The sequence below is a fragment of the Diceros bicornis genome, chromosome X (assembly GCF_020826845.1).
Source record: "Diceros bicornis minor isolate mBicDic1 chromosome X, mDicBic1.mat.cur, whole genome shotgun sequence".
In the NCBI taxonomy this organism is placed as follows: domain Eukaryota; kingdom Metazoa; phylum Chordata; class Mammalia; order Perissodactyla; family Rhinocerotidae; genus Diceros; species Diceros bicornis.
Window position 1 is genome coordinate 135,625,245 of NC_080781.1, and position 9,437 is coordinate 135,634,681.

Consider the following 9,437-nt stretch of genomic DNA (forward strand, 5'->3'; position numbering starts at 1 on the left):
AAACTCGGCTACAACACCTCTTTGGGAGCCAGCTGCAAGCAGAAACCATTTAGAAGAGGTAAGACAAGGAAAAACCCAAGAACTGGGGCAGATTGGAGGGAGAGAGGGAAATGTGAAGAATTTCGAGGATGAAGTGAAGAAAAGGAGGATAATATTGCTGTGCCTGCAGTGTCTGACTAAAGGCATTGAGAGGAAGGAAGGACAAAGAGAAGTGAGAAGCAACTCTCCAGTTTCCTTAGGTTGTGCAAGACAAGCTAGAGACCTCTGCAGAGGAAGATTCGTTCTGAGGACAAGAGCAGATGCAGAGCCAGAGACAATCTGGTGGGGACCTTGCTTATTAATTTGATTGTAACTAACCCATGAGACCGATTAACAGTAATTCACATCTTGGGGAGTAAGAAGTTTGATGAGAGCTTCAGATGAGCAGAGAAATTTGATTTGTGGTGGAGACCATATCAGGAGGAAAGGGGCCAGAGTGGCAGCGGGATGATTCCACTTGGCAGGCCGTAGCCAGGGAATCTCTGCAGGAATGAAACACTGACCTGATTAGGGAGCTATTGTAGACGCATTCACAGTTGCAGGACAAGAAGCTCTGGGAGCTGGCCTGAGTATGCAAGTGTGACCCAACTAGCTGGCAGGGCAAGTAGGGGTTCTGCAGCTTGAGTCAGGCAAGAGTTGGTCTGGGGAAGTAGCACTACTTCTTTGGGGTTTATTTCCCAGAACATACACATGGAACACATTATGAGAACTTAGTGGGATTTACTCTCTACCACTTTGGGGGACACTTTGTAATTGCAAAGCCTAAGTCAGAAAACAAGCCGTCCTTGTTCCAATTTTGGTTTGGAAGTTGTTTTCAGTGCAGGTGTTGGGGAGACCCAAAGACAGGGCATGGGTATTGTATAGGAAATCACTGGGACAAGGGGCTTTGGTGACTCGGCTGTGCCATTTGCAAAAGGACACTGGGCATAGCTTTGTTTTCGGAGAGAGGCAGGACGAGGCCAGCCTCAAATGCCGGGAGGAAAGGAGAAAAGGAAGAACAGAGTGGCCCAGGCATCTCTGAGTAGGGGAAGACAAACAAAGAGGAGGCTGCATTTCAAGTTTCAGCGGGATGGAAGAAGAACTCAACTGGAAAAGGAGCTAGAGAGGACAAAGAAGTCCCAGGAAATGAGAGCTCGGCCACAGACAATGAACAAGAAGGCAGGAGCCTCACCTCCTCAAGAAGAGACGGCTTTGTAAGAATCCACTGAGTGGGAAAGGATAGGATAGAGAGGATGGCGGAGCTAAGGAGGAGGGTTTCCAGGGTCCATTGAAGGGAGAGAGCAAAAAGAATCAGCTCAGCAGACCCAGCTTAGATAGAATCAGAATACAGGATGTCACCCCCAGCCCGAGATAGGAGAAAGCAAAAGAGCCGGAGGGGAGGGAGGGGGGCACTGCAGGGAGTTCAAAGGCAGCCTCGAAGGACTCATTAAAATGACACAAACACAAATCACAACTTAGCTAGGGACATGTACAACAAGTGGGCTAAGAATGCAGAAGGCCAGAGAGGTAGCCGCTGGGGCCCTGGGAGAAGAGAAAATGGATGTCTCTTCATTATAAGGACAAGGCTGAATACAAAGAGGACAGTGTATTGTGGGGGAGGCCGAGGGGGTTGGAGGCTCTTCACAAGGGGCAGCAGGGAGGAGAGCCAGAAGGGGAGGCTGGGTTTCTCACACAGTTTGCATTTTCTAGGACCTGTGAGATGCAGGTTTCAAGATGTACGATTGTGAAGGTGAATTAGGGAGGGAGAAAGCAGCATTGTGACCACAAAAAGCAAGATAAATATGAAAGGGAGATGTTATTTAAGCAAACCACACTTTTCCCCCAAATAAGGAGAAATACAGGCGTGAAAGGGGATTTCCACTGTACTTACCCTGCAAAGATGGGCTGAAAGCAACTGGAGAGTGGTCCTTCAGACCCAGTAGTCAGAATTAGCCTGGACGATAGGTATAGAGCTTCAGTCTGGGAAGATGAAACAAGTTCTGGTGATGGATGCTGGTGATGGTTGCACAGCAATGTGAATGCTCTTAATGTCACTGAACTGTACACTTACAAATGATTAAGATAGTAACTTTTATGTTATGTGTGTTTTACCACAATAAAAAAAAATTAGTCTGGACAAAATCAGAAACCTGTGTGTAGAAGCCACTCTTGGAAGAGATGCTATTACTAACCAGAGATGCTGAAACTGACCAAGCTAGCTCTAGGAGAGGACAAAGGGCTGTCGGAACCTAGGACATCTGACAACCAATCAACCACTGCTGGCAGTGCGGCCTGGCAGTCAAGTGTGGGCTCTGGAGCCAGAATGCCAGCTCTACCACTTACTCCCTGTGTGACCTCAGATGAGAGGTTTTCTTATGTGTAAAACTGGCATCCTCATAATAATAGCATCTACCAAAAGGTGGCCTGAGAAATTGAGTTAAGGCTTCTCATGTACTGACACAGAAGGAACACTCACGAAATTTGGGCTCCTATCACTGTCCCACAGCTGCTTCTCAATAATACACTCTGTTGGCTTGGGGACCAATTTATGTAGAGCATCACACACAGTGCCTGAGACAAGATACGTGCTCAGTAAAGTTGTTTTCTTTCAGCTTTGTAGTTTATGAAGTATGTCATGTTCATTCTCTCATCAGTCATGTCAAGTGAAAGATAACACTTTTTCCAGTCACGTAATGAGAAGAAGTGAAATCAATTATGTAATGAGGGGGGTAGTGATTGAAGGCAAGGGAGGCCCTCCCCTCTCTTGAGATTTAGAACAAACCAGAATGACCTGGGTCACTGGTTCAAAGTGAAGACTCCTGGGCCCCCTCCAGACCTATGGAAGCAGACTTCCTGAGGTGAGGCCCAGGAAACTGCATTAGGAAGCTCCTCAGTGATTTTTCTGTACATTCAAGTCTGAGAATAGCTGCTTTAGGGCATGTATTGGTTTTTGCAATTCTGCTTCTCTTGGGCGTGGCCTGTCATAAGTTAGGCTTCATCTTCGCAAAATGAGGACTGAGGCCCTATTAAGTGCTGAAACCTATCTGCCAGCTTTCCCAAGGAGCATCTCCCACCACCGCCTTAATTCTGGGACACTTTTCCCACTGCTGAAACATCCCAGTACTTCATTTTGTACTTAGAGCCAATTACGTGCCTGGATCTCCATCTTCTCTTGCTGTTCTCCTTGGCCACTGGCCATGCATCTCCATCCATCTCAACAGCCACTACCTGAGTCTATAGCTGTTAAACCTCCAAACAGCTGTCCTGTCCCCAATAGGCGGATCAAGTTCTCTTGCTACTGTGTGCAGCAGTGTGACTCAGAAGACCATCTTTGCTTTAAAATAGAAGAGAGAGGGGATAGATGAAATAAGTTTGAGAAATTATTGGTGGTGGTCAAAACTGAGTGGTGGGTTCACGGAGGTTCATTATACTATTATATCTATCTACTTTTGCATATGTTTGTAAGTTTTCATTATAAAAAAGAAGTCAGGTTTATCTACCCAGATCTCTGACTTCCTAGATATGGAGTTTACATGACTGTAAGAAATTGGTGTGCTGGAGCCAGCTCATATCTACTCATGAGAGTCGATAATTAAATCTTGAGGCATATGTTAGCTGGTTGTTAAACACAGTCATTGTTAAATATTCAACTATATAAAATTATAATTAAATAATTATATTAAAAGCAAAAGGAATGGATATTCTAAACTCATCATTGCTTTTTTTCTTTTACTACATTTCATTATTTGTATGGAGTTGATGTTACTTCTGTTGTATATCTATGATGGAAATGCTACACAATGGTATGCCAATGCACATCTCTTCCCAACTTCACATTCAGTGCCATTTCATTGGTAGTTTGAAATCAGCCATAGTAAGAGTATTTACACCATGGGAATCAGAAAACTCAGAGCTTGATTTATTGCCCAGACTTGAGAAAGTGACGGTGAAAATATTAGTAATGCAGATGAAACTTAAAAATGTGTTGTGTCTGTAGCCATTGCATTTGTGAATAGCACAAAAAATTAAGGAAATATTCTCCCAGTATTTGAAAACTATCATCTGATTCAGCAAAAAGTCACTCATATCATTGATAAGCAGGTGAATTTCTGCCATATATAATGCCGAAACTGAAAGTTGTTTCAGTTCAATGAATATAATTTGTACAAGGGTGAAATATAGTTTATTTGTAATCATATATCAGATTTAATGACAATAAATTTATTGGGAAAAGAGTCAGCAGATTGGGACACAATTACATTTGTCAAATCATGATGAACTAGGATTGCCACCATGGATTGGCCTTACATACAAGAGCTTAGAAAAATCAACAAAAGGATTCTGAGAGAATCAATTGGACATACGGAATTTACAAAAATAAGTACTGTATATTTTATTACTATTTGTAAATTGTGTGCTAAACATAATTTATATCAGTAAATTTTTAAATAATATATATATGTATGTGCATGTATATATATATATACGCTAGCACACCACTGCTTTAAGAAAAAAAGTATTTCCTGAAAATAAAATCATTATTAAATAACTCTAGCAAACAAACTCAGGGTAAACGTTTAAAGATTCAACATTTATTTTTTTAGTCACGCTTCTCTGGTTATCTCAACCTTAAAACTCAATTTCTAGATCACAAAGTCAAACTTTTGTCTTTATTTATCCTCCTCCTGCTTAATGGTTGTAGATTACATGGAAACAAGCAGAGGACAGGGCATCAATGCCTCAGAGTCAAGGCAAACTTCCCCCTCAAGACTCTTCAAGTGTCTTTAGAGATGATCAGTGAAATATTATGGTTGCTTGGCCGAAAAGAAACTGAAGTAGAAACCATTACAAAAGTTAGAAACATCCAAAGGAGGCCAGGCATAGAACAGTATGGAAACTAGGGTCTAAGACCCAAGACGTAGGATGCCAGTAGTCTCATACTGTCACATCCTCAAATTCCCTGTGGACTTAGTGCCTCAACAATTTCAGTTTAAGGAGCTGGTACGTGTACTATTCCTCCTCTGAGGACACATTCACTCTTGATTTATAAGAAGAAATTTTTTTTGTTTTTAATACCCAAAGTGGAAATTTTTTTTTTTTGATACCCAAATGGTTTTTGGTCCAAAAGCCATTCTGCTGCACTAGAGAGTGTTAACAAAATGTTGATCACTCTGAAATACACACATACATACATATGCATTTTCATATGAAAATCTTCAAACATGCATAAATATAGAATACTGTAATGAATCCCCATATGCTCATCACCCAGCTTTAATACATAATAAGACTTTGCCATTTTTATTTTGTTATATTTTTAATATAATAAAAGAGCTAGTTATTTAAAGGACTCTCTGGGCCAGCCCCGTGGCTTAGCGGTTAAGTGCACACGCTCCGCTACTGGCGGCCCAGGGTTCAGATCCTGGGGGCGCACCGACGCACCGCTTCTCCGGCCACGCTGAGGCCGAGTCCCACATACAGCAACTAGAAGGATGTGCAACTATGACATGCAGCTATCTACTGGGGCTTTGGGGAAAAAAAAAACAGGGGGAGGATTGGCGATAGATGATAGCTCAGAACCGGTCTTCCTCAGCGAAAAAAAAAAAGAGGAGGATTAGCATGGATGTTAGCTCAGGGCTGATCTTCCTCACAAAATAAATAAATAAATAAATAAATAAATAAATAAATAAAAATAAAGGGCTCTCTTACTGAAGTTTTTATAAATGAAAGGATTCTTCTCCTTCTCCCCCATTCCCTCTCTACCTGACCAAATTCTATTCATCTTCAAAGTGTAGCTCCACTGACACCTCCTCCAGAAAGCTCCTGAGAGCTTTTCCCCATCCCTCAACAACTGTAAACAGTCCAAGCCCTCTGAATTTCCATAACCCTTCTTTATACTTCTCATATGACTCTTTGTGTTTATGCAGTGATGTGCATTCTTGTCTCAGCCCTTCTGTTAAGCTGTCTTGCTCACCTCTGTACCTACCACAACTCAGCATATGACATTATTTCTTTCCAGGTATCTTGTACCTGGAAGTTAGTTAGTGAACAAGTTAGTTTCCTCAGGCTGCTGTAAGCAAGTACCACAAATTGGATGGATTAAACTACAGATATTTAGGGGCCGGCCCGGTGGCGCAAGCGGTTAAGTGCGCGCGCTCCGCTGCGGCGGCCCGGGGTTCGCTGGTTCGGATCCCGGGTGCGCACCAACGCACTGCTTGGCAAGCCATGCTGTGGCGGCGTCCCATATAAAGTGGAGGAAGATGGGCACAGATGTTAGCCCAGGGCCATCTTCCTCAGCAAAAAAAGAGGAGGATTGGCGGATGTTAGCACAGGGCTGATCTCCTCACAAAAAAAAAAAAAAAAAAAAAAAAAAACTACAGATATTTATTGTCTCATAGTTCTGGAGGCTAGAAGTCCAAAATCAAGATCTTGACAGGTTGATTCGTTCTGAGGACTGTGAGGGAGAATCTGTTCCATGCCTCTCTTCTAGCATCTGATAGCCTCAGGCATTCCTTGGCTTATAGATGGCTGTCTTCTCCCTCTGTCTTTACATCATATTCCCTCTGTAGGTGTCTGAGTCTAAACTTCTCCTTTTGATAAGGACACCAGTCATGTTGGATGAAGATCCATCCTAATGACTTCATTTTAACTTGATTGCCTTTGTAAAGACCACACTTCCAACTAAGGTTACATTCTGAGGTACCAGGAGTTGGGACTTCAACACGTCTTTTTTGGGAACACAATTCAACCCACAATAGTGGACATCCATAATTTTTAGTCAGATGACTTCGTGGATGCAAAAACCTCTTTTGTTGGAGTGAATGGTCACCCCCTACAGTAGTTGCTAGTGATAATCCCAAATCACCTTCTTCTCCAAAATTCCTCACCCAGTTTCCTTAGAACAGCACACCCTTGTGTGGTACCTTTCTAGAAAAGGGGATCAAACTATAGTGACATGATGAGGCATTTCTTTTTTTCTCTCTTACTTTCTAATTTTGCAATACTTTAAGCCAAATCTTTCTAAAGAGATCATATAAATCATAGCCTTTTTGTTTATGTTGTATGATCTACAAGAAAATAACATAATTTATCAGGGATCAAAGGATTTTACTTTACCCAAAGAAAAAAATACCTTTCCCATTTCCTCTTTGGACAATCATTCATTCATTCACTCACCCATTTAACTAATATTTATTGAGCACCTACTATGTGCCAGGTTGGCACTGCAAACACAGTGGTGAACAGACGCAATTGCTGCTCTCACAGGGCTGTTACAATTGTACAGACACGCAATTTCTCAAGCCCAATCTATCCATCAGAAGATGGCTCCTTCTCTAGGGCTCCCTCTCCTGGTCTGGAGAGATTTCACAGCACAATCATCTATCAGCATTTGGTAGTGCCAATGACTTCCAGTTACTAATATTTCTTCTCTTCTGTCTAAAAAATGGCTTTATGAACGCTCCTTTCTTTGTGGTCCCGGCCATTTCTTCAGCCCTTCTTCCAAGGCATTGGAGAGTCATGATGATTTTTGTTTCCTTTCAAACTAGACTTCAATTTCCCCTTGAATGTTTTCTTTATATTATTTCTAAATTGTCCACCTGCTGTCTAGACCAGTGGTTTTCCAACTTTAGTGGGCAATGAACAGATTTATTGGCTTGTCTTCAATCCAAGGAAGGGATAGGAGTAGCGTGGACTTAAATGTGGGGAGTAGAGAACTGGAGAAGTAGGTAGTTTCGAGGAGCAGTTCACCCACTTTAGTATGTATAAGAATCACCCAAGATGCTGGTTTAAAGTGCATATTTTCAGGATTCACCCTGAGCAATTTTGACTCGGTAGGAAGCCACTAGCCCCAGGACCACACTTGGAGGAACACTGAACTAGAGAATAGGGTGTTTGTAAGAAGGGAATGCACATTAGGGCTACAGAGGGCAGGGCCAAGTGACTAGGAGCCTTCAATGCCAGGCTCAGTAATCTGGACCTTGGACTTTCTACTGTAGGTGATTGATGGGAAGCTATGGGAGGCTGTGTGGCCCAGGGGAGAGCCACCATCAGAACTTGGGCCTGATGGGAGCATTTACCTTGACAAAGAGAGAAGGAGGCACCAGCGTGGGGTCAGGGAGTCCAGCAAGGGCACTGATGCAATAGTCCCGGGGAGAGAGTACTGATGAGTGAGGGACTGGACCAGGATACTCTACATCCAAATGCATTCCCGCTGGACACACATGGAAAGGAGAGAATCATTTCCAAAAACCCAGGCCAGGAAGGAAGAAAAGAAGTTGCTCTTTCCTCCATGGCATGTGGAATTTTGCTGCTGATTTATTGGAATTCTTCCCAAAGCCGAAATTACCCAAATAACTCACTGAAGCCACTTGGAAGGGATTTTATACCATAGTTTGCTTTCAGAAGTCAACTCTTCAGAGATGTATGTGAAGATAATTTGTTGTAGTTGGAAAGACAAAGAGATTTTCCAAAATTTTATTTTTGGAAGTAGAACATGTTAGTGCTGAACAGAACCTTAAAATTCACTTAGATCAATTCTCTAGCTGACAACTGGGAAAATGAATTGCTGTCCCACTGAACCTTCAGATAAATACTTAGACCACCGAACCCAGTAGTAGTCTTCAAACTGTAGAATGCATTCAAATCTTTTAGGGTACTTGTCAAAAATGCAGACTACTGCTCTTCCTCTTCCAAGATTCTGATTCATACAGGTGGGGAGGAGGCCTTGGATCTGCATTTCCAAATCAGTTTCCCCCAGGTGACTCTAATGCAGGTATTCAACGTCCATACTTCAAGAATCATTGTCATATAGAACTTATTCATCACGCACACAGTTATCTTGGTCTTTGTCTATTCAGGGCTCTGTGTTAAGCACTTTGAATGGGGTCATAGAGAAAGAAGCTGAGTCCCTATCGTCAAGTTGTACCCAGTTTCCAAGGTAAGCTGCATAAGCACAAAACTGGATTTCAAGGGAGATAGTGATAAGCATCCTCAAATGGGCAGAAAAATAATGCCAGGATGTTTCAAGCAAGGGAGAGAGCTTATTTACTAATCCAATTGCCTTTATGAGACCAGTTGCAGAGGTGGTCTGGAGGTAAAGAAATAACAAGACTTAATTGTTGAAAGCCAGGAAGACTATGCCTTAGTAATACCTTTCACAGGCATCCTTTGAAATGCACCAAGTTGTATAAGAGAGAACTCATTAAATAAGAAACCAGCAAGAATGGCCCCCGGGCAACTTGGAGAGTAAATCTGCATGTGGTTTCTTCCATAGCATTTTAACACTGGGTCGTGATAATTCTTGACTCAGTTGGTGGCAATCACAGGGGTCACCCAGCATACTTTCTCCCATCACGGCTATGGCAACCGGAGCCTGAGAGGTGAAAGTGCTTGACAAGATCACCTGGGATTTGCAGCCA